Source organism: Lolium rigidum, chromosome 2, assembly GCF_022539505.1.
Source record: "Lolium rigidum isolate FL_2022 chromosome 2, APGP_CSIRO_Lrig_0.1, whole genome shotgun sequence".
Taxonomy (NCBI): Eukaryota; Viridiplantae; Streptophyta; class Magnoliopsida; order Poales; family Poaceae; genus Lolium; species Lolium rigidum.
In genome coordinates, this window is record NC_061509.1 from 54,998,649 (window position 1) to 55,024,799 (window position 26,151).

The following is a 26,151-nucleotide window of genomic DNA, read 5'->3' on the forward strand; positions in this document are numbered from 1 at the left end:
ATTTTAGTGCCGATGATTAGAATGTTCGGTCAACTTTACACTCCGGGGTGTCGCTAGTGAGCCTGGTGTGATGGCACAAATATCCATCTCTTGTGCATCCTACCTGGCCTCGCTAACGCCATCCCGGGATGTTCATATTTGTTTCGACCAACAAAGTATGAGGCATTCCATTTAGTTCATACTAGCTACTTCTTAATTGCATTGGCCTTTCTTCCATTCTAGTGCCGATGATTAAATTGTTTGGTCACTTGTACACTCTGGGGTGGGGCCACTGAGCCTGGTGCGATGGCACAACTATCAATCTCTCTTGTGCATCCTACCTGGCCTCGCTGACCCCATCCCTGAATGTTAATATTTCTTTCGACCAACAAAGTATGAGGCATATGATATCTAGTTGAGATACCACTTGGCTCTTTCTTCCATTTTAGTGCCGATGATTAGAATGTTTGGTCACCTATACGCCGCAATATACTTTGTAGACGGGCCCCCCTTTCCCCGGCCGCCGTTCCGTGAACGAGTCTTTGACGAGACAACAACGCCGACATGCCTCTCCGGCGCAGAACCACGCCAGTCCCAGCCGCCTCTCTTGTGGCCGCGTCTCCTGCGCCATGCACTCTTCGCCTTCTTGCCCGGTGAACAATAGACTGATCGTTGGAATAAGGAAGCCGATGACGGCCGATCGCAATCTAATCTTGCGACCGACCGTCATCGGTTTCCTTATTCCAACGATCAGTCTATTGGTTCACCGGGCAAGAAGGCGAACGAAGCGAGACGCGGGACACACGGCCACAAGGGAGGCGGTTGGGACTGCCGTGGTTCTGCGCCGGAGAGGCAGATCGGCGTTGTTGTCTCGTCAAAGACCCGTTCACGGAACGGCGGCCGGGGAAAGGGGGCCCTTCTGCAAAGTATACTGCGGTGTATACTGCAACTATGGTTTCTGACCATAGTATTTGTGTTGACCAATAATGTATGAGGCACTTATTCCATTTTGTCATTCCATTTGCTTTGAGATTTTCAAAATGCCGATGATTAATATGTTTGGTCCCCGTACACTTGGGGGTGGCGTAAGTGAGCCTGGTAAGATAGCACAAATATCAATCTCTTGTGCATCGGACTTGGTCTCACTTACGCCATCCCTAAATGTTAATATTTGTGTTGACCAACAATGTATGAGGCATTTATTCCATTTCTCTTGTGCATCGGACTTGTTGGTCTCACTTTCTTCCATTTTCATCATAGTAGGAACTGGATATGAAGACCCCGATGCAAGCGAGCCTGGTGGGTAGAGATGAGGGAGCAAAGGAGGAACCGGATGAAGACTACTTTGTATCTCGAAATTGTGAAATTTGTATGAATTAAGAGTTGTATGCAAAACATTTGACACTTAATTGCCACTATATATGTATTCGATCGGGCTCTAAGTAATGTGATGATGATGTTATGTTATATCTCGTGCAATGTACATGATATTTATATTATATCTGAATGTTGCCTGTATATAACCCGTGTATCCGTATTGCTTGTCTATAAACTGCATGTGTATAGCGAGGCAGCACAAAATCGTGTATAATACAAGCAAATTCCGTGGCGCACTAAAAACCAATTCCGTGGCGCACGCTTTTCCGTGGCGCACCTAAGAACAAGTGCGCCACAGTAAACCTTAATTCTGTGGCGCATGGGCAGGTGCGCCACAGAAACCTTATTTTTGTGGCGACGTTTCTGTGGCGCACCTCCCATGCGCCACAGAATCCATTTTTGGTGCGCCACTGATGAGGCTTTTCCTACTAGTGTTACTAAAACACCTCTCTATGTGCTGAAATTTTTGAAGCTACACTTGTTTTGTTCTCCTATGCTTGCCATTATACTCTTCATGAACTTGTTTATTTACAAGATTCCTATGCATAGGAAGCATGTTAGACTTAAATGTGTTTTGAATTTGCCTCTTGATGCTCTCTTTTGCTTCAAACACTATTTCTTGCGAGTGCATCATTAAAACTGCTGAGCCCATCTTAATGGCTATAAAGAAAGAACTTTTGGGAGATAACCCATGTGTTTATTTTACTACAGCAATTTTTGTTTTGTTGAGTCTTGGAAGTTGTTTAATACTGTAGCAACCTCTCCTTATCATGGTTTTTTGCCAAGTAAAGTCTCTATGGTAAAGTTGATGCTAGATTTGGATTGCTGCGCAGAAACAGCATTGCTGTCTGTCACGAATTTGAGCAGAAGTCTCTGTAAAAAAATCAAAAAAAACTGCAAATTTACGTGTGTGATCCTCAGATATGTACGCAACTTTCATTAGTTTTGAGTTTTTCCATTTGAGCAAGTTAAGTGCCCCTTTCAGGTTCGTCTTTACGGACTGTTCCGTTTTTGACAGATTCTGCCTTTTATTTCGCATTGCCGCTTTTGCTTTGTTGAATGGGTTTCTTTGTACCATTAACTTTCAGAAGTTTTGTGCAATGTCCAGAAGTGTTAAGAATGATTGTGTCACCTCTGAACATGTGAATTTTTATTATGCACTAACCCTCTAATGAGTTTGCTTGAAGTTTGGTGTGGCGGAAGTTTTCAAGGGTCAATAGAAGAGGGTGATATAATGTGATCGAGAAGAGTGAAAGGTCTAAGCTTGGGGATGCCCCGGTGGTTCATCCCTGCATATTTTAAGAAGACTCAAGCATCTAAGTTTGGGGATGCCCAAGGCATCCCCTTCTTCATCGACAACTTATCAGGTTTCTTCTAGTGAAACTATATTTTTATTCAGTCACATCTTATGTACTTTACTTGGAGCGTCTGTGTGTGCTTTTATTCTTGTTTTGTTATCTTAGTTCTCTGAATAAGTTCATCCTTGTGTGGGAGAGAGACACGCTCCGCTGGTTCGTATGAACACATGTGTTCTTAGCTCATAATATTCATGGTGAAGTTTCCTCTTCGTTAAATTGTTATATGGTTGGAATTGAAAAATGCTACATGTAGTAATTGGTAAAATGTCTTGGATAATGTGATACTTGGCAATTGTTGTGCTCATGTTTAAGCTCTTGCATCATATACTTTGCACCCATTAATGAAGAAATACATAGAGCTTGCTAAAATTTGGTTTGCATATTTGGTCTCTCTAAGGTCTAGATAATTTCTAGTATTGAGTTTTGAACAACAAGGAAGACGGTGTAGAGTCTTATAATGTTTACAATATGTCTTTTATGTGAGTTTTGCTGCACCGGTTCATCCTTGTGTTTGTTTCAAATAACCTTGCTAGCCCAAGCCTTGTATCGAGAGGGAATACTTCTCATGCATCCAAATTCCTTGAGCCAACCACTATGCCATTTGTGTCCACCATACCTACCTACTACATGGTATTTCTCCGCCATTCCAAAGTAAATTGCTTGAGTGCTACCTTTAAACAATTCAAAAGTTATTACCTCTTATTTGTGTCAATGTTTTATAGCTCATGAGGAAGTATGTGGTGTTTATCTTTCAATCTTGTTGGGCAACTTTCACTAATGGACTAGTGGCTTCATCCGCTTATCCAATAATTTTGCAAAAAGAGCTGGCAATGGGATTCCCAGTCCCGAATTAATTAACAAAAAATAGACACTCCTCCATGGTATGTGATTGTTGGTCGGCACCCGAGGATTCGGTTAGCCATGGCTTGAGAAAGCAAAGGTGGGGAGGAGTGTCATCATAATAAAACTAAAATAAAAAGGCGCTCCTTCATGGTATGAGATTGTTGGCAGGCACCCGAGGATTCGGTTAGCCATGGTTTGTGAAAGAAAGGTTGGAAGGAGTGCCACCCAAAAATAAAATAAAATGGGAGCCGCTCTTTGAAGGTTTGTCTGGCAAGGGGGTTAGAGTACCCGCTACCATTCGTTGACAACAACAAACACCTCTCAAAACTTTATTTTTTATGCTCTCTTCATGTTTTCAAAATAAAAGCTCTAGCACAAATATAGCAATCGATGCTTTCCTCTTTGAAGGACCTTTCTTTTACTTTTATTGTTGAGTCAGTTTACCTATCTCTCTCCACCTCAAGAAGCAAACACTTGTGTGAACTGTGCATTGATTCCTACATACTTGCATATTGCACTTGTTATATTACTTTATGTTGACAATATCCATGAGATATACATGTTATAAGTTGAAAGCAACCGCTGAAACTTAATCTTCCTTTGTGTTGCTTCAATACCTTTACTTTGATTTATTGCTTTATGAGTTAACTCTTATGCAAGACTTATTGATGCTTGTCTTGAAGTACTATTCGTGAAAAGTCTTTGCTTTATGATTCGAGTTGTTTACTCATGTCATTACCATTGTTTTGATCGCTGCATTCATTACATATGTTTACAATATGATCAAGTTTATGACGGCATGTCACTTCGGAAATTATCTTTGTTATCGTTTTACTCGCTCGGGACGAGCAGAACTAAGCTTGGGGATGCCGATACGTCTCCGACGTATCGATAATTTCTTATGTTCCATGCCACATTATTGATGATATCTACATGTTTTATGCACACTTTATGTCATATTCGTGCATTTTACGGAACTAACCTATTAACAAGATGCCGAAGTGCCGGTTCTCGTTTTCTGCTGTTTTTGGTTTCGGAAATCCTAGTAACGAAATATTCTCGGAATTGGACGAAATCAACGCCCGGGTTCCTATTTTGCCCGGAAGCATCCAGAACACCCGAGAGCCGCCAGAGGAGGGCCACAGGGCCCCCAGATGATAGGGTGGCGCGGCCCACCCCCTGGCCGCGCGGCCCTATGGTGTCGTCGCCCCTTCGACCTTCTGACGCTGCCCTTTCGCCTATATAAGGTCCCTGACCTAAAAACCCCGACGGAATAAGCCACGGTACGAGAAAAGTTCCGAGCCGCCGCCATCGCGAAGCCAAGATCCGGGGACAGGAGTCTCTGTTCCGGCACGCTGCCGGAACGGGGATGTGCCCCCGGAAGGCTTCTCCATCGACACCGCTGCCATCTTCACCGCCATCTTCATCACCACTGCTGCTCCCATGAAGAGGGAGTAGTTCTCCATCGAGGCTCGGGGCTGTACCGGTAGCTATGTGGTTCATCTCTCTCCTATGTGCTTCAATACAATAATCTCATGAGCTGCCTTACATGATTGAGATTTATATGATGATGCTTGTAATCTAGATGTCATTATGCTAGTCAAGTGAGTTTTACTTATGTGATCTCCGGAGACTCCTTGTCCCACGTGTGTAAAGGTGACAAGTGTGTGCACCGTGTGGGTCTCTTAGGCTATATTTCACAGAATACTTATTCACTCGTTATGAATGGCATAGTGAAGTGCTTATTTATATCTCTTTATGATTGCAATGTGTTTGTATCACAATTTATCTATGTGCTACTCTAGCAATGTTATTAAAGTAGTTTTATTCCTCCTACACGGTGTAATGGTGACAGTGTGTGCACTCGTGTTAGTACTTGGTTTATGCTATGATCATGATCTCTTGTAGATTGCGAAGTTAACTATTGCTATGATAGTATTGATGTGTATTATTCCTCCTACATAAGCATGAAGGTGACAGTGTGCATGCTACGTTAGTACTTGGTTTAGTCGTATTGATCTATCTTACACTCTAAGGTTACTTAAATATGAACATTTAATTGTGGAGCTTGTTAACTCCGGCATTGAGGGTTCGTGTAATCCTACGCAATGTGTTCATCATCCAACAAGAGAGTGTAGAGTATGCATTTATCTATTCTGTTATGTGATCAATGTTGAGAGTGTCCACTAGTGAAAGTCTAATCCCTAGGCCTTGTTCCTAAATATCGCTATCGCTGCTTGTTACTCGTTTTACTTGAATTACTACTGCTGCGTTACTACTGCTTGTTTACTTCCTACAATATTACTACCATCAATCGCACGCCGGTAAGCTATTTTCACGGCGCCGTACTAACTGCTCATACTTATTTATACCACCTGTATTTCACTATCTCTTCGCCGAACTAGTACACCTATTAGGTGTGTTGGGGACACAAGAGACTTCTTGCTTTGTGGTTGCAGGGTTGCATGAGAGGGATATCTTTGACCTCTTCCTCCCTGAGTTCGATAAACCTTGGGTAATCCACTTAAGGGAAACTTGCTGCTGTTCTACAAACCTCTGCTCTTGGAGGCCCAACACTGTCTACAAGAATAGAAGCACCCGTAGACATCAAGCCTCCGTCGCGAAACCCCCTGTACCGAGAGCCACGATACGGAAAACATTACTGAGAGGCCGCCGCCGCCAATCCCATCTCGGGGGATTCAGGAGATCGCCTCCGGCGCCTGCCGGGAGAGGGGAATCATCACCGGAGGGGCTCTACATCATCATGCCCGCCTCCGGATTGATGCGTGAGTAGTTCATCCTTGGACTATGGGTCCATAGCAGTAGCTAGATGGTTGTCTTCTCCGCTTGTGCTTTCATTGTTATAGATCTTGTGAGCTGCCTAACATGATCAAGATCATCTATTTGTAATGCTACATGTTGTGTTTGGTGGGATCCGATGAATATAGAATATTATGTTAAGTTGATTATCAATCTATCATATATGTGTTGTTTATGTTCTTGCATGCTCTTTGTTGCTAGTAGAGGCTCTGGCCAAGTTGATACTTGTAACTCCAAGAGGGAGTAATTATGCTCGATAGTGGGTTCATGCCTCCATTGAACTGGGACAGTGACAGAAAGTTCTAAGGTTGTGGATGTCTTGTTGCTACTAGGGATAAAACATTGATGCTTTGTCTAAGGATATTTGTGTTGATTACATTACGCACCATACTTAATGCAATTATCTGTTGTTTACAACTTAATACGGAAGGGGTTCGGATGATAACCTGAAGGTGGATTATTTAGGCATAGATGCATGCTTGGATAGCGGTCTATGTACTTTGTCTTAATGCCCTGATTAAATCACATAGTAATCCTCGTTGATATGTATTGAATCTTTATTTGTCAATTGCCCGCTCGTAATTTGTTCACCCAGCATGTTAGTTATCTTATTGGAGAGACACCACTAGTGAACTGTGGACCCCGGTCCATTCTTTTACATCTGAATACATTCTACTGCTTTTATTGTTCTTTGCAAACAAACACCATCTTCCACTCGATACGTTTAATCCTTTGTTTTCAGCAAGCCGGTGAGATTGACAACCTCACTGTTACGTTGGGGCAAAGTACTTTGATTGTGTTGTGCAGGTTCCACGTTGGCGCCGGTTTCACCGGTGTTGCGCCGCACTACACTCCTCCACCAACAACCTTCACGTGCTTCTTGGCTCCTACTGGTTCGATAACCTTGGTTTCTTTCTGAGGGAAAACTTGCTGCTGTGCGCATCACACCTTCCTCTTGGGGTTCCCAACGGACGTGTACATCTACGCGCATCAGTCACCAGAAGTCGCCGATGAAGATATGTGCGGGTTACCGTGCTTTACGAGACGAGTTCGAAAAACTCGAGTCCCGAAAGGTTTTAAGTTACCCGAAAATTTCAAGAAATTCGACGGCCTACAGGATCCCGACGATTGGCTCGTCGATTACCTCGAGATGGTGAAGTTGGTAGGCGGAACCAGTGCAACAGCCATGCAGAGCATCCAAGTACACTTGAGTGGAGCCGCGCGATCTTGGATAAAGAAACTTCCCCCAGGTTCCATCGACAGCTGGGATAGTTTCGAAGACATCTTCGTGAGGAATTTCCGGTCCACCTGCAAGAAACCCGCGTCATTGGAAGAGCTGAGGGCGTGTAGACAGAAACACGACGAATCAATGAGAAAATATATACAAAGGTGGAACATTATTAAAAACTCGGCAGAGGATATATCTGACGAGAGAGCAATAGACGCGTTCGTGGCAGGAATTCGACGGGGAGATTTCGTTGAGGACTTAGGGAGAACCAACCCTAAGACAATATCAGCACTGATGGAGATAGCAAACAGATGGGCAGATGGAGAAGATGCGATACACAACAAACGACATAGGTCGTCAGAGGATGACCGCAGTCGAAATTTTCAAAATAGAAGGCGATTTTCTCGCCAGTTTTACAATAATGATGCTCCTGGCCACATATCAGCTGGTTTCCGAGGAAACTCTGGAGGGAATAATCGAGATGATTACCAAAGGAGTAATGAGCAACAAGGCGACAACGAGAGGTGATTTCAGTGGTAACAGACAAAATAGTGGACCAAGGTTTCAGAGACCTTATGTGTCTCCCGAAGAAATGATGAATGGACCATGTCAGATGCACTTCTATCTCGACAATAATGGAAAGAGGCAGTCAGGACATCTCCAAAAAGACTGCCGCAATTTCCAAGCTATGTTGCGGGCCGCAGGGATCACCAATGCCCAAGCGATGAATAGAAACCCCCAGGGGCCAAGGAGTGAAATCCACCTTCCACCTCCTCCCGCAATTACGGACGAAAATCGACACCAGCTTAGAATAGCGGCAGCACCACATCCACCTCCATATGTTGACCCTAACTCCAATGGTGCGGTCTCGATGATTCAGAAAGCTAGGCCATCTAACAGGGCGCAGAAAGTAATCTCGCGGCAAGTGTTCATGGCAGAGAAGATGCCTCCACCAACAGTCGAGTACCTAAATTGGTCGGGACAAGACATTGGCTTCACAATTGCGGATCACCCACAGCAAGTTCCTCATCCAGGGCAATCTGCACTTATCTTACCCGCAGTAATCGCTGGTTTTGATGTGTCGAGAGTTTTTATAGATGGTGGCAGCAGCTTAAACCTTATGTATGCAGATACATTGAGGAAGATGAACATATCCCCGGCAAACCTAAAACCAAGCGATACACGTTTCCATGGGATCACGCCGGAGAAGCCAAGTTATCCGTTGGGCAAGATCAATCTCGACGTTCGAGTTTGGGACCCGAGAAAACTACAGGATAGAGAACCTAGAGTTTGAAGTCGTGGATTTCCCGTCGCAATATCATGCTTTGTTGGGACGACCAGCATATGCCAGGTTTATGGCGGTACCTCATTACACGTACTTATTGTGGAGGTTGCCTGGACCTAAGGGACCAATTACAATCAAGGGAAGTTTCGCGCTCGCTGATAAGTGCGACAAAGATTTTCATCGACTGTCAGAAACTTTCGGGATGCAAGAAGAATATATGGCGCCAAGGCTCACTGATTATGACGTGTTGCCAGACACAGGGAGGCCACTCAGGGAACCAACTTTTAATACTGCTAAGGATTCAAAAGAGGTGCAAACCCACCCGACGGACCCAAAGAAAACGATGTCCATCGCAACAAACATGGACCTCGCATAGGAAAGCGCGCTCGTCGAGTTCCCTCCATGAGCACTGGAAAATCTTCGCATGGTGTCCAGCTGACATGCCAGGAGTACCCAGGGAACTTGCCGAGCACCACCTAAACTTGGATCCTATTGCGAGACCAATCAAACAACCTTTGCGGCGTTTTTCGGAACCAAACCGCAAAGCTATGCTATCAGAAATAGATCGACTCAAAGATGCTGGTTTTATCAAAGAGATTTCTACAGAAGCCACGTGGGTAGCTAACCCAGTAATGGTGCCGAAGAAAAACACGAAAGTCCTTCGCATGTGTGTCGACTTTACGTGTCTCAATAAACACTGTCCCAAGGATCACTTTCCCCTCCCAAGGATCGATCAAATCATCGACTCCACGGCAGGATGTGAACTTCTTTCCTTCTTGGACGCGTACTCTGGTTATAACCAGATCAGATTAAAAGAATATGATGAAGCCAAGACAGCGTTCATAACACCTTATGGCGTGTTCTGCTATAGAACAATGCCCTTCGGCCTAAAAACGCGGGAGCAACATATCAGCGGATGATGCAGAAGTGCCTTGCAACACAGATTGGGAAAAATGTACAAGTCTACATTGACGATGTCGTTATAACATCAAAAAAGGGGACAACGCTGATCGAGGATTTGAAAGAAACCTTCGACAACCTCGACAAGTTCTGCCTTAAGTTGAACCCGACAAAGTGCTCCTTTGGTGTGCCCGCAGGAGAACTTCTCGGGTTCCTAGTATCAGCAAGAGGGATCGAAGCCAATCCAGAGAAAATACGAGGCCATCGTAACAATGAGGAAGCCGACAAAGTTGAAAGAAATACAACGGTCGACGGGGCGAGTCGCGGCTTTAAGCGGTTCGTCGCCGAGCTGGGAGAAAAGGCACTCTGCCGTTCTATGCACCGATCAAACAAGGAGAGAAATTTCGGTGGAACGAGGAAGCGAGATAGAGCTTTTGAGAGTCTCAAGCGCACAATTTCGACACCACCAATCTTGGTGGCGCCTAAAGAGAAGGAACCCCTCCTACTATACATCGCAGCCACACCTCGGGTGGTCGGCACGGCTCCGGTAGTCGAAAGAGAAGAAGAAGGAAAGCTTCATGGAGTACAGAGGCCAGTATATTTTATTAGCGAAGTACTGTCGCCTTCAAAACAGCGGTACCCGCAGTACCAGAAACTGGCTTATGGAGTGTTTACAACGGCAAGAAAGTTGCGACACTATTTTTCGGCTCCTCTGTCAAATATATTAAACAACCCAGAAGCTACGGGTCGTGTCTCCCTTTGGGGAATAGAGCTTTCCCCTCGGGACATCACGTATGAAAAAAGAAAGGCAATAAAGTCGCAAATTTTACCAGATTTCATCGCAGAGTGGATGGAGCTACAAAATACTGGGCCTCCAGATTATCGAGAACCTGGACTATGAACTTTGATGGGTCCAAAAGGTTAGAAGGCGCTGGAGCAGGCGTGATACTAATATCACTCGAAGGCGATAAAGCTGAAGTATGTCCTACGGATGACGTTCCCAAACGCGTCTAACAATGAAGCAGAATATGAAGCTCTCATACACGGGATGAAGATGGCGAAAGCTTGCGGTGCAACCCGATTGAAAATCTTCGGTGACTCACAATTGGTGGCACAGCAGGTTATGAATCAATGTGATGCAATCAACGAGAGTATGATGGCATACAAGGAGATGTATAATGAGCTAGAAAAGCTGTTTGATGGATGCGAGGTAAATCACATCAGCAGGCTGAGCAATGATGAAGCCGATGTTCTTGCAAATATCGGGTCGCAATGTCTCGCGATTCCTCCAGGCGTGTTTTGGGAAGAAATAAGCGAGAGATCAACAAAGCCAATGAAACCAAAGAAGAAGGAGAAGGCTGAAAAACCCTCGGGTGTTGCAAAAGAATCACTGGAAGAAGAAGAAGAGGAACATGAGCTAGTCATGATGGTGCAAATTCCATGGATGCAGGCATATATATCTTACATTCTAAGAAAAACAATACCCGACGATCCAGTTGAAGCATGGCGAATAATTAGACGATCTAAAGCTTTTACTGTGGTTAAAGGGGAGTTGTACAAGCGAAGTATTTCAGGTGTGCTCCAGAGGTGCGTCACACCCGAGAAAGGAAGGATAATCCTGAAAGTTGTACACGAAGGAATATGTGGGCATCACGCAAGCAGTCGAGCTATTGCGGCCAAGGTTTTCAGAGCAGGATTTTATTGGTTAACAACAATTGAGGACGCGAAGGAAATAGTGCGAACTTGCGACGCGTGCCAGAGATTCGCCGCAAAACCTCACTCTCCGGTAGCAGAGTTGATGCCAATCCCATTGTCTTGGCCCTTTGCTCAATGGGGTCTCGATATGGTGGGAAAATTACACAAAGCTTCGCCAGGAGGATATGAGTATATGCTCGTTGCTGTCGACAAATTTACCAAGTGGATAGAAGCAAAGCCGATAAATTCACCGGATGGCGCGTCGGCAATCAAGTTTGTGAAAAGTATTGTTTTTCGATTTGGAGTCCCTCATAGCATCGTCACAGACAATGGCAGTAATTTCACATCCAAGGAATTCAAAGCATACTGCGCAGAAGTGGGCATTAAATTGAGTTTTGCGTCTGTCGCACATCCTCAGACCAACGGTCAAGTCGAGAAAGCCAATGGCATCATCTGCAACGGTATCAAGAAACGCCTGTTAGGACCATTGGAAAAAGCTCGACATACTTGGCCAGAGGAGCTGCCAAGCGTATTGTGGAGCATCCGAACAACACCAAATACAGCAACACAGGAGACGCCGTTCTTTCTGGTTCATGGAGCTGAAGCAGTACTGCCGATAGAAATAGAGCATGATTCCCCAAGAGTTACAGAATATGATGAAGAAACTTCCAGAAGGGTTTTGGAGGATGATGTCGACGCACTTGATGAGGCTCGAGATGAAGTACTATCACGAGTCGCCAAATACCAACAGGACCTGAAAAACTACCACAGTCGACGATTGCGACCAAGATCTTTTCAAGTTGGAGATTTGGTTTTACGACTCAATCAAAAAAGCCATGAAAAACTCGAGTCACCGTGGCTTGGACCTTACATCGTCACAGAGGTAATTGAAGGAGGAGCATACATAATCAAGGACAAGAAGACGGGGATTGCTGAGCCAAATCCTTGGAACGTGGCGCAACTCAGGCGTTTTTAGGCTTAGAAGCCGAAATATAGTCCCCTTTATAAACATACAATGTACTGAAACGCCCGCGAGTTTTCAGACGCACTCTTTTCCTTTTTCGGGGCACCGAGTGGGGCCGGGAAAGGTTTTTAATGAGGCGGGCTCGCGGTGCTGCAATATAATAAAGATAGTGGAAGTATATATCTTTTCGACAGGCTCGAGGGCTTGCACCCAGAAAATACAAATATATATATACACAATGTCGACAAATACATCTTGCAAAATATCTCGCCTTGGCACAAAACACCTCGCCAAAATAATAAGGTGGCACAAAATACTGATCAACACAACGCTTGGGGGCTCGCGCCCGGAAAAATAGTACACTCAATATAATTTATCTTGCCTTGGGTCAACCTCGCATTATAAAACATCGTCAACAAAACGCCAGGGGGCTTGACAATGAAAAACAAAAATCTAGTGACTTTACAATATAGATTATGTTTACAACATACAAGATACAATTCTTGAGAAGATAACCTTCAAGGGCTGCCCAATATATTATCTATCGACAACCGCTCATTACTTATAGCACGAGTGCTATGTTCAGCATAATTACCCTTCACGAAGAATTCGGCGTCCATCCGAAGAAGCTCATCCATCATATCTTCGGCAACAGGGGCTACAATATCATCATACTTGCTGAAGTTCTTCCTCCTTTTTGCCATCTTCGCGAGGCACTTAGGAACAACTTGAACTACGTCTAACTTCGGGTAGCAGACTTTTATCATAATCATAGCAAACCTTGCGCCAGCAACCAATTGGGCCCGCACAAAGCCATCTTCGCGAGGCACTTAGGAACAACTTGAACTACGTCTAACTTCGGGTAGCAGACTTTTATCATAATCATGAAACTTTTCCATCAGAGCAGGAAGGGTCTCCGGCATCTTGTTACGTGGAAACATAGTGCTGTAGACCAGAGACAAGGTTCTCATACAGAAGTCGAGGAATTCACGGACTTGAAGCGCGCGATCTTGAAATCTGACGATTTGGCGAGTGCGATCAGGTGAGCCCCAAAAATCAGAGCCATGATCCCGCGCAAGTTTAAGAAGTGCATTGGAATGAGCTTCGACACGTTCATCTTCGGCAGCAGCGTCCAAGAAAGAACCTATTTTTGAAAGAATCAGCAGGAAAAGAGGAAGACAAGCAACAAAGAAAAAGAAGCATGACAAAGTTAATGAAGCATACCTGCCATATCCAAAATAGCATCCGTCAGCAGTTGAAGCATGAAATTCTCTCGAGAAGAAGTTGCAGCAGCCTCAGCAACTGCGGTTTCCTTTACAGCTATAGCATCTTGAGCCTGTTGAAGCGCCACCTTTTCCCTCTCAGAGGATTTTCGAGATTGCTCCATGAGCATGAGTGATTGCCTCTTCGTGGATTGGAGCTGCTGGCGAAGTTCTTCCAAATCTTGTGCTGAGCTTTTACTCGAGGAATCTCCAGTAAATTTGACAGTGACAGGCGCTTTCTCCAAACGTGAAGCAGGAAAAACCTCGGAAGGACGGGGAGCGGCAGTATAATTGTCAAAAATCAACTGAAAAAATAAAGTATTGGATATCAATCATTAAGCAAAAACAGATTTCCATTCATTCTCAAAGTATGTACATGGCTATTACAAAAGAAGGATCCCTGGAAAACTACTGAAGCAATCACCGCCAAGGATACTAAGGCGACAGCGCCAAAAGAGGAAAAACTACAAAGAGAAGCAAGATGGTCTACTTGACCTCCGGCTTCGAAGAACTGGGGGTAGGAGCTGGCTTGTATCCAAGGGTGCCAAGGATTTTCTTCGACTTGGGCTTCGCCGCTTTAATCAGCGACTGCCACTTCTTCGTCTCGATCTCCTCAGTGTTGCCAACCCTTGACCAATCGACGTTTTGTTGGCTCTCAGCAATCAAGGCAATTGTACCTTCGACTCCAACTTTTAACCCTTCTTGGCGAAGTTGGAGTAAAAGGTCTTCTTGGGAAGTGAAGCACTTGGCGAGATCAACAAAAATTGCGGGTTCTTCTTTCTTCTTGAAAAAATATGGGAAAAGCCGTGACAAGCCAGTTTTAGCTTCAGCAAGGCCGTCGCGGGCTGCGGTGCCGTGGATTTCAAGAAGAGAGAGCGCATCAAGGAGCTGGTCACCTTCAGGATTTTCCAGATCATATTCTTGATTCGTTCTCCCTGCGTAAAGCATAAAAAAGAGTTGATCAAAGGAGACAGGGAACAAAGATAACGCAAGAAAGCAGCAAGGGTGTGGACACTTACTAACAAAACGTCGACTTTGCGACTCCAGCCGACTAAGGATTTCTTCTTCGCGAGCAGAATGCTGAGCTACATTTTCGCTCAGAGCATTTTTCGCGTCGTCGAGTCTTTTCGAAGATCTTCGACGGTAGCAACATCCGCTTCAGCCTTCATGCGAGCTGTTTCGCTTTGCTCTAACTCAGCAGCAAGAGCGTCAGCGCGTTTGTTGGCTTCTGCAAGTTTTTCTGCCATCATAAGACAGACAAGTAAAGTACTGCAACACAAACTAAGTGACAGAATATGCTCGACAAGGAAAGAAGAGACAAAGGAAAAAATGAGGGTACCTTCAAGTTTGGCGGCATACTCTCGGTACCCGATAAATTGGGTACCAAAGCGGATAAGCTCTTTCATGAAAGGCTGAAAAAATCACCATGCAAAAAGGATCAATATAGGAAGCAGAAAAGTTCGACATCAAGAAGAAAAAAAGAGGGAAATTCAAAGCAGAAAAATCAATATGGGAAAAAAGAAGATAACTTACCTCTTCCATCAAAGGAGTCGAGGAACAACCAACTAACAAGGTTGGTTCCTTGGCTGATTCCACCCTGGCTCTCTTCGGGGAAGGAGCCTGGGGGCTCACAGCGGGCGTTGGATGTTCCGGATTTTGTTGAGAAGGCGAAGTTTCGTCGCCTTCAGGACGAGATTCCGAGACAACTAAAGTACGAGACGTGCTCGTTCGAGCAGTCTCGTCAATAGGTACATCCTCCTCTTCATCACCACTACAACAAATAATGCGACAGGATAAGAAAGCAACTTCAAAAAGTATCGATAAGAGACAAATATAGTGCATCAAAAACTTACGAGCTGATAAGAGCAGCTTCGTAAAGATCCAAAGCCTTCTTCCCAGCATCAGGCGCCGTTTCTTCGGCACGAGCAGCACCGGCTTTGGAGGTGCCGGAGTCAACAGCCTCGTCCCCTTTCCTTTTGCTCCTGGGAGAAGCAGCTGAAGGAGGAGAGCGTGTCGAGGAAGTTGCCTCGGCCTCAGCGTCATTTTCAGAGGATGCCGCAGATTTTCGAGAACCTGCGGCTTCACTCTCAGGGCGAGACACACCCTGGTTGTCGTCGGTGACAACAGCCCTTTCTTCGACTTCTCCACCTTCAGGAAGGGGAGGAAGAGGAGACGCAGTCGCATGAACCTGTTAAAGACAGAAAATATATCGGCATGGAGCAGTTGAAGAAAGAAGTATGCACAAAGACAAAAAGGAAAAAATGCATGACCAAAACTAATGTTAACAATATATTACCTGTGGGAGTGCGTTGGCGGCGCTATACGACGTCACACCACAAGAGTTCGGGATGTTGTCTTTCTTGTTCAACGACGAGATCTTTCAGACAAGTTTCTCCAAGTCCTTGACCGATAAATCCGTTGACAGGCGATCCACATCTTTATCGCCAGCATACATCCAAAGGGGGTTTTTGCGAGCTTGAAGAGGCTGCACCCTAATCCTAAGAAAATATGTCGTGATTTTGATACCCGACAATTTTTGTCCACGAGTATTTTGGAGTTCGTGGATGCGTGTCATCAGGGCCTCTGTCGCCGCTTTTTCTGTGTCGGTAGCCTCTGCATCCCAAGATCGGCGGCGACAGATTTTTTCGGCACCATCAAATGGAGGAATGTTGTCTTCAACAGATCCATGGTTCTCCTCGCGGATGTATAACCACTTCTTGCGCCACCCTTGAACTGAATCAGGAAATTTCACATCGAAGTATTCGACGTCAGGGCGGACGCAGATCACAACGCCGCCTATGTTGTAGGCGACACTGGAAGAGCCATTACGGCGACAAAGGAAGATACGTTTCCATAGGGACCAGTTAGGCTGGACCCCAAGGAAAGATTCACACAATGTGATAAAAATAGAAATGTGGAGGATGGAATTGGGGGTAAGATGGTGAAGTTGCAGTCCGTACATGAAAAGCAACCCGCGAAGGAAATCATGGATGGGGGTGGAGAGACCACGGATGAGGTGGTCGACGAAACTGACCCGATATTGCATTGGCGGGGCAAGATAGCTTTCTTCCTTGGGGAAGCGCAGCGCGTCTTTTTTCCCGCTGATGCCCAGCTTCTTCAGCATATTGATGTCTTGCTGGGAGATTTTGGATCTCTCCCACTCCAAGTTCCCCAGATCTTCAGTCGCCATCTTTGCTTCAGGAGCGCTGTGCTTGGTGAGTTTGCGCGGTGGCATCAACGAGAGTGGAGGAGAAGAGCGCATGAGCGGTGGAGCACAGGGAGCTTTAGGGCGCAATGGAGAGCTTTTGCAGAGGAAGAGCAGATGGGCGGCGCGAGCGAAAGTGCCAGAGGAAGAAGAAGGTGGACTTAAGTAGAGGTGCGGCGAATCGACGCTACCGTTGGATACAGAAATTATGGGGTAGATGGCGTACACGTGGACAAAGGGTAAAAATGGATTTTCACTGAGAAAAGAAGAGACAGGTGACACGAGTACGTGCGCCGAAAAAGCGGAGGACGTGTGTCCCCCACTTGCACGACGTGTCCATTGGATAGGAAATTTGGACCCACGAGTCAGAGAGAGAAGCGGTTTTCGCACGTTCCCGATACAGTAATCGTGGCTATCGTCAGCTATGATATCATCTTGGTAAAGAAAAAACCCGACAATGAATCATGGTAAGAATATCGACAGCAGAAGAATGTTTCGAGAGCTTTTGATCAAATACAATTTTTTGCCCAAATGCTCGGGGGCTACTTTGGAAAAAGAGAAAATTTCGCGTATGACAAAATAGAAATGGCGAGAGCCTATGACCAAATACAAGCATTTGATCATAGCCTCGGGGGCTACTCCCATCGGGAGCGTTGGTCGCGCACCCGATAGATATGAAAAGCTCGAGAAGGATTAACAATATAGCGACAGAAGATATTAATCTGTTGAGCCTACAACCAAGCACAAGTCCTTGGCTGTAGCCTCGGGGGCTACTCCCATCGGGAACGCTGTTCGCGTGCCCGATGCAATTATACAAAAATATAGAGAAACAAAAAGACACGAGTATATTTCGAGTTATACAATAACTCTTCATATACTCCCATCGGGAAGACAAAATAAGTCATCAAATATGACTCAATAAAATGTGCTATTCCAACAGCCGAAAAGCACTCGACAATATATTCTCAGAGCGCTAAAAGTCGCGAATAATCTCTGAATGCCGCAAAACTTTGCGAAGGTAAGACCCCAGATCAGTTCTGAGCGGCGTGGCACCGTCTTTGATGGCGGTTTGCTACTTTTTTCCGTGTCAACAGATGCGAAGAAAAATCCTAACGGACGCGTTAGGTACCCGATAAAATATGACTGGGACTCGACAGAATGGTAAGACCTTAAGCGGCACCTGTCGAAGTTTACACCGGTATCCCGAGATCATGTCCAGGGACGTGATCTTGAAGTAGGTTTTTGCGGATTGCCACTAGAGCAGTTAACTAGTACCTGATCCGTCAGATGAACTAGCCCCAACTACCATTATCCCTGCACAATATAGTATTCGCATATCTGAAGGTTATGCAATAAATTCGGCAAGATTATTGAATGATTAAAGTTGGAGATTTTTCTTGATTCTTCGATTCAAGTAAAATCTCGGGGGCTACTGACATAGGCATTCCCAATAGGCCTGCCGAAAATGGTACCCGGGGTTTATTGAAGGCCCAGGACTCGAAGAATAAGAAGATTCGGAAGCCCAATTAGTGTTAAGGAAAGATAGAGTTGTATTAGGAAATATAGATTTGTAATCTTGCGGGACAGGTACGAAACCCTCCCGGACTCTGTAACTTGTATGTCACGAAAACCCTCGGCTCCACCTCCTATATAAGGGGGAGTCGAGGGACGAAGAAAGGATCGAATCTATTATCAACAGCACCCTAGTTTTTACAATCAGCGAGTACTTTTCGGCTGAAACCTTCGAGATCTACTTGCCCTCTACTTCTAGCAAAACCCTAGTCTACAATCTGTAGGCATTGACAAATTAATCCTTTGTCACCTGATACGTCTCAAACGTATTCTATAATTTCTTATGTTCCATGCTAGTTTTATGACAATACCTACATGTTTTCCTTACACTTTATAATGATTTTATGCATTTTCCGGAACTAACCTATTAACAAGATGTCGAAGTGCCAGTTCCTATTTTCTGCTGTTTTTGGTTCCAGAAAGGCTGTTCTGGCAATATTCTCGGAATTGGACGAAACAAAAGCCCACGATCTTATAATTCACGGATGGTTCCAGAAGTCCGAAGGGGAGACGAGGAAGGGCAGCAGGGGGCCCACACCATAAGGCGGCGCGGGTGGCCCCCTGGCCGTGCCAGCCTATGGGGAGGGAGCCCCCTGGCCCCTCCGACTCCGCCTCTTCGCCTATATAACCCCTCATGACCTAAAAACTCGACACCAATTGACGAAACTCCAGAAAGACTCCAGGGGCACCGCCGCCATCGCGAAACTCCGTTTCGGGGGACAGAAGTCTCTGTTCTGGCACGCCGCCGGGACGGGGAATTGCCCCCGGAATCCATCTCCATCGACACCACCGCCATCTTCATCGCTGTTTCTGTCTCCCATATGATGAGGAGGGAGTAGTTCTCCCTCGAGGCTAAGGTCTCTACCGGTAGCTATGTGGTTAATCTCTCTCTCATGTACCTCAATACAATGATCTCATGAGCTGCCTTACATGATTGAGATCCATATGATGAGCTTTGTATCACTATTAATCTATGTGTTACTCTAGTGATGTTATTAAAGTAGTCTATTCCTCCTCCATGATGTAATGTTGACAGTGTGTGCATCATGTAGTACTTGGCGTAGGTTATGATTGTAATCTCTTGTAGATTAGGGAGTTAACTATTACTATGGAGTTAACTATTACTATGGAGTTAACTACTAAGCTTATTGGTGACGGTGTGTATGCTATGTTAGTACTCGGTCTAAATTGCGACAGTCTATTATGCACTCTAGAGGTTACTTAAATATGAATTCCGGATGTTGTGGAGCTTGTTAACTCTGGCTTGAGGGAGCTCTTGTAGCCCTACACAATGAATGGTGTTTGTTATCAAACAAGAGAGTGTATGTAGCACAAATGAGGAGAAGTTATTTATTTGTTATGTGATCAATGTTGAGAGTGTCCACTGGTGAAAGTATCATCCCTAGGCCTTGTTTCCAAATACTCCAAACATCGCTTATTTACTGTTTTACTGCATCCTTACATCCTGCAATATTACCACCATCTATACCACCTGCGTTTTACTATCTCTTCGCCGAACTAGTGCACCTATACATCTGACAAGTGTATTAGGTGTGTTGGGGACACAAGAGACTTCTTGTATCTTAATTGCAGGGTTGCTTGAGAGGACTATCTTTGACCTCTACCTCCCTGAGTTCGATAAACCTTGGGTGATTCACTTAAGGGAAACTTGCTGCTGTTCTACAAACCTCTGCTCTTGGAGGCCCAACACTGTCTACAAGAATAGAACCACACTTAGACATCAAGCTATTTTCTGGCGCCATTGCCGGGTAGGTAAGGTAAAAGGTATTCACATCCTCCGACTACTAAGCTATTTCCTAGCACTGTTGCCAGTGTGTGAGTGCTCGAAGCTATCTCCTTGAGATTCTGCAATTTTATCTTTTTGTCTCTTTTTTTTTCACTAGTTAGGCATAATGGAAAACAACAAAAAAATTAGTGAGCTTTTTAATCTTTTTCCTGAGTTAGAATTGTTTGATGCGAAAATTAAAAAACCTATGGAACCTTATTTGCATGCTAGTAGCAATGTTATTAGTACGAATGCAATTACTGCTAATGCTATGGAAAAGTCTAAGCTTGGGGAAGCTAGTTTTTATGATCTTTGTAGCTTCCCAGTTTTAGGGGAGAAAATTTGCTCTGATAATACTTTATCTCCCATATGCGATAACTCTAATGATGCTTGTGATATTTTAAATCCACCTATTGAAAATATTCCTTTCAAGATACCTATGAAAATTATTGAACGTGTTATAGATAACCGCTATGAAGGGGATGGAACTATCCGATCCCGGAGATCATTTCTTGTTTTTACATGAATTATGCGGGTTATTCAAGTGTGCAGGTATTTCTATGGATGAAGTTAAGAAGAAATTATTCTCTATGTCGATGTCTGGTAAAGCGGCGCATTGGTATAAACTGCTGAAGGATGGGCATTCTCTTGATTGGAAGGATATTGTGCCTCTCTTTTATTCTAAATTTTATCCTCCTCATGAAGTGCATATTGATAGGAATTACATTTATAACTTTTATCCTCGTGATGGAGAAAGTATTTCCCAAGCATGGGGGAGATTGAAGTCACTAATGCTCAAATGTCCCATTCATGAGCTCCCCCGTAATGTTATTACTAATAATTTTTATGCAAGGCTTTCAGGACATCACAAGGACTATCTAGATGCCTGTTCGGAGGGATCTTTCACAAGCAAGAAGGATGAAGCTAGATGGGATCTTCTTGAAATAATTCAAAGCAATACTGAAGATTGGGAGAATGACAAAGGTAAGGAATCAGGTATAAACTACGAGTATGATTGCATTAAGTCTTTCGCTCAAACTGCTGATTTTCAAGAGCTTATTGCTAAATATGGTCTTGATCCTCAAATTATGGTCAATTGCTATAGAGCCTTTGCTTCCCATATTAATGTTCCTAAAGAAAATTGGTACATGTATCATGAACCTTTTAAAGACACTTGCATGGAAAATGAAATTGTTGTTAATGATTGCAATAAACATGCTCAAACCTCTGAAAATGCTGTTTCCTATAAGCATGTTAATTTTTGTGGAGTTCATAGACCTTGTGAAAAGAATAAAATTGAAGAAGAATATTGTATCCATCATAGGAATGAAAAAACTAGAAAGTGGTCTAGGGCTCTAGATGATCTTGGTAAAAAAGTTTGTGCCCTCTATCCTTTTATTTGTGAACTTTGCCATAGAGTGGGTCATTTTAATTTTCAATGCTCCTCCAATGATAATTCTAACCTTATGAGTGCTGCAAATTTGTATTGTGATGATGAAATCGCTCCTAATCAGCATGATGAACTTACTTTATTTTTGGGGTGTGAAGAGTTATTGAGAAAAACTTCTTTGGTGGATACGAGTGCTCTTGGTACTAATAGTGTCCTGCATGGGTGTCTTTCTTATTGCATTGATAATTGCCACACAAATACTTACATACAAAATATTTTAGAAGATGACACTTTGCCAAAATATGATAGGACTGCTGTGTGTTTCGAACTTATTAATGAAAAGGAGGAATCCTCCCAAGTTTCTTCTATTTCTGGAAATAAATCAAGTTATGTGGAAAAGCCTCCCTTCAAGCCTCTTCCTCCTAAAGAAGGGAACGAGGAGAAGGAAAAGAAGAAGAAGGGAACGAAGAAGAGGAAGAAGAGGGGGAATAAGAAGAAAGAGGTAACGACATATCCCCGCGTGTATGAGATAACGATAGGTAACCGTAAGTATGTTGCTCCCAATGATTATTATGATAATGAATCTGAGTACAATGATCTTCCTATGCCCTTTACCCATATTAGTGATCATGATTTGGAAGAGCACACTACCTTTGATATTGGAAATCTTTTTGGTACCGATTATGAAAGTAATGATGTTAGCACTATTCATGTTCCCTCAAACGTTGATATTGAAAGCGCTAAGCTTGGGGATGTTGTGTTTGAAGATCCTATATTTGAGACCTTTACTTTTAGTGAAAATGATCATATTATATATCCTGGTTTAGATAATCGCTATAGAGATGGATATGACACAAGTTATAATTATCCTTATGAAACTTGTCATAGTTATGATGGGATTGCCAAAAACCATTCCCTTAGTATGCAACTTGTTTACCATGTTCAAATTCTTGATAATGATACATTTATGCATATGAACCATGATAAGAATGTTTTAAGTGATGGTTATATTGTGGATTTCATCAATGATGCTTCTGAAAGTTATTATGAGAGAGGGAAACACGGTTATATGCATCTTAATAATATTAAGTTTCCCCTCTTTATGTTGAGAATTTTGAAGTTACTCGTGTTTTATCTTCCTATGCTTGTCACTTTGTTCTTCATGAATTTATTTGTGTACAAGATTCCTTTTCATAGGAAGCGGGTTAGGCTTAAAGGTTTTTTGAATTTGCTTCTTGATGCTCTCTTTTGCTTCAACCCTTATTTCTTGCGAGAGCATCATTAAAATTACTGAGCCCATCTTAATGGCTATAAAGAAAGCACTTATTGGGAGATAACACATGTGTTTATTTTACTACTGTTTTGTTGTGTCTTGGAAGTTGTTACTACTGTAGCAACCTCTCCTTATCTTTATTTTCATGAATTGTTGTGCCAAGTAAAGTCTCTAATAGAAGGTTGATACTAGATTTGGATTTCTGCGTAGAAACAGATTTGCTGTCTGTCGCGAATTCGCGTCCTTCTCCCTGTACAAGAATCAAAAAAATCTGCCAATTTACGTGCTTGATCCTCAGATATGTACGCAACTTTCATTAGTTTTGAGTTTTTCCATCTGAGCAAGTTAAGTGCCTCAGAAAAATTCGTCTTTACGGACTGTTCTGTTTTGACAGATTCTGCCTTTTTATTTCGCATTGCCTCTTTTACTGTGTTGAGTGGATTTGTTTGTTCCATTAACTTCCAGTAGCTTTGGACAATGTCCAGAAGTGTTAAGAATGATTGTGTTCTCTCTGAACATGTGAATTTTTATTATGCACTAACCCTCTAATGAGTTTGCTTTAAGTTTGGTGTGGAGGAAGTTTTCAAGGGTCAAGAGAAGAGGATGATATAATATGATCAAGAAGAGTGAAAAGTCTAAGCTTGGGGATGCCCCCGTGGTTCATCCCTGCATATTTCAAGAAGACTCAAGCATGTAAGCTTGGGGATGCCTGGGCATCCCCTTCTTCATCGACAACTTATCAGGTAGCTTCTAGTGAAACTATATTTTTATTCTGTCACATCTTATGTGCTTTACTTCGAGCGTCTGTATGTTTTTATTTTTGTTTTTGTTTGAATAAAATCGGATCCTAGCATTCTTTGTTTGGGAGAGAGACACGCTCCGCTGTTGCATATGAACACAGGTGTTCTTAGCTTTACTTTTAATGTTCATGGCGAAGGTTGAAACTGCTTCGTTCATTTTTATATGGTTGGAAACAGAAAATGCTTCATGTGGTAATTGGTATATGGTCTTGAATAATTTGATACTTGGCAATTGTTTTGCTCAATAGATCATGTTTAAGCTCTTGCATCATGTACTTTGCACCTATTAATGAAGAACTACCATAGAGCTTGTTGAAATTTGGTTTGCATGATTGGTCTCTCTTAAGTCTAGATATTTTCTGGTGAAGTGTTTGAACAACAAGGAAGACAGTGTAGAGTCTTATAATGCTTGCAATATGTTCTTATGTAAGTTTCGCTGTACCAGTTCATACTTGTGTTTGCTTCAAACAACCTTGCTAGCCGAAGCCTTGTACTGAGAGGGAATTCTTCTCGTGCATCCAAAACCTTGAGCCAAAACTTATGCCATTTGTGTCCACCATACCTACCTACTATGTGGTATTTCTCTGCCATTCCAAAGTAAATTACTTGAGTGCTACCTTGAAAATTTTATTCCTTTGTCTTTGCAATATATAGCTCATGGGAAAATAGCTTAAAAACTATTGTGGTGATGAATATGTAGCTGTGGGGGGCTCCCCTGCAGTAGTTAAGTTCAAAAAAAAATGTAGCTATGTATCTTAGTTCTTATAAGTTGCTTGTTGAGCGGTAACCATGTTTCTGGGGACGCCATCTACTTTTTACACCTTTGTTGAATATCATGTGAGTTGCTATGCATGTTCGTCTTGTCTGAAGTAAGGGTGATTTATCATGATCAAATGGTTTGAGTATGCATATTGTTAGAGAAGAACATTGAGCCGCTAACCAAAGCCATGTATCATGGTGGAAGTTTTCAGTTTGGACATTAATCCTCAATCTCTTATGAGAATATTATCTGTTGTTGAATGCTTATGCATTAAAGAGGAGTCCATTATCTATTTTCTATGTTGTCCCGGTATGGATGTCTTTAGTTGAGATCTATCAAAAACGAGAAATCAAATGCGATTTATCTCCTTGGACCTTTGTACATGCGGCATAGAGGTACCCCTTTCGGACAATTGGTTGAAACATATGTTATGCAATGATAATCCATGTAAATCCAACCTAATTAGGACAAGGTGCGGGCACTATTGGTATTCGATGCATGAGGCTTGCAACTTGTAGGAAATTTTATGCATAACACATATGAATTATTACTACCGTTGACAAAATTGTTTCTATGTTTTCAAAATAAAAGCTCTAGCACAAAAATAGTAATCCATGCTTCCCTCTGCGAAGGGCCTTTCTTTTACTTTTATGTTGAGTCAGTTTACCTACTTCTTTCTATCTTAGAAGCAAACACTTGTGTCAACTATGTGCATTGATCCTACATACTTGCTTATTTGCATTCATCATATTACTTTGTGTTGACAATTATCCATGAGATATGTATGTTGAAGTTGAAAGCAACCGCTGAAACTTATATCTTCCTTTGTGTTGCTTCAAAACTTTCTACTAAGAATTTATTGCTTTATGAGTTAACTCCTATGCAAGTCTTATTGATGCTTGTCTTGAAAGTAATATTCATGAAAAGTCTTTGCTATATGATTCAGTTGTTTAGTCATTGTCTTTACTATTGCTTTGAATCACTTCATTCATCTTATATGCTTTACAATAGTATGATCAAGATTATGTAAGTAGCATGTCACTTCAGAAATTATCCTTGTTATCGTTTACCTACTCGAGGGCGAGTAGGAACTAAGCTTGGGGATGCTTGATACGTCTCAAACGTATCTATAATTTCTTATGTTCCATGCTAGTTTTATGACAATACCTACATGTTTTCCTTACGCTTTATAATGATTTTATGCATTTTACGGAACTAACCTATTAACAAGATGTCGAAGTGCCAGTTCCTGTTTTCTGCTGTTTTTGGTTCTAGAAAGGCTGTTCGGGCAATATTCTCGGAATTGGACGAAACAAAAGCCCACGATCTTATAATTCATGGATGGTTCCAGAAGTCCGAAGGGGAGACGAGGAAGGGCAGCAGGGGGCCCACACCATAAGGCGGCGCGGGTGGCCCCCTGGCCGCGCCAGCCTATGGGGAGGGAGCCCTGATGCGCGTAAATGTACACGTCCGTTGGGAACCCCAAGAGGAAGGTATGATGCGCACAGTGGCAAGTTTTCCCTCAGAAAGAAACCAAGGTTTAATCGAACCAGGAGGAGCCAAGAAGCACGTTGAAGGTTGATGGTGGCGAAATGTGATGCGGCGCAACAACAGGGATTCCGGCGCCAACGTGGAATCTCGCACAACAAAACCA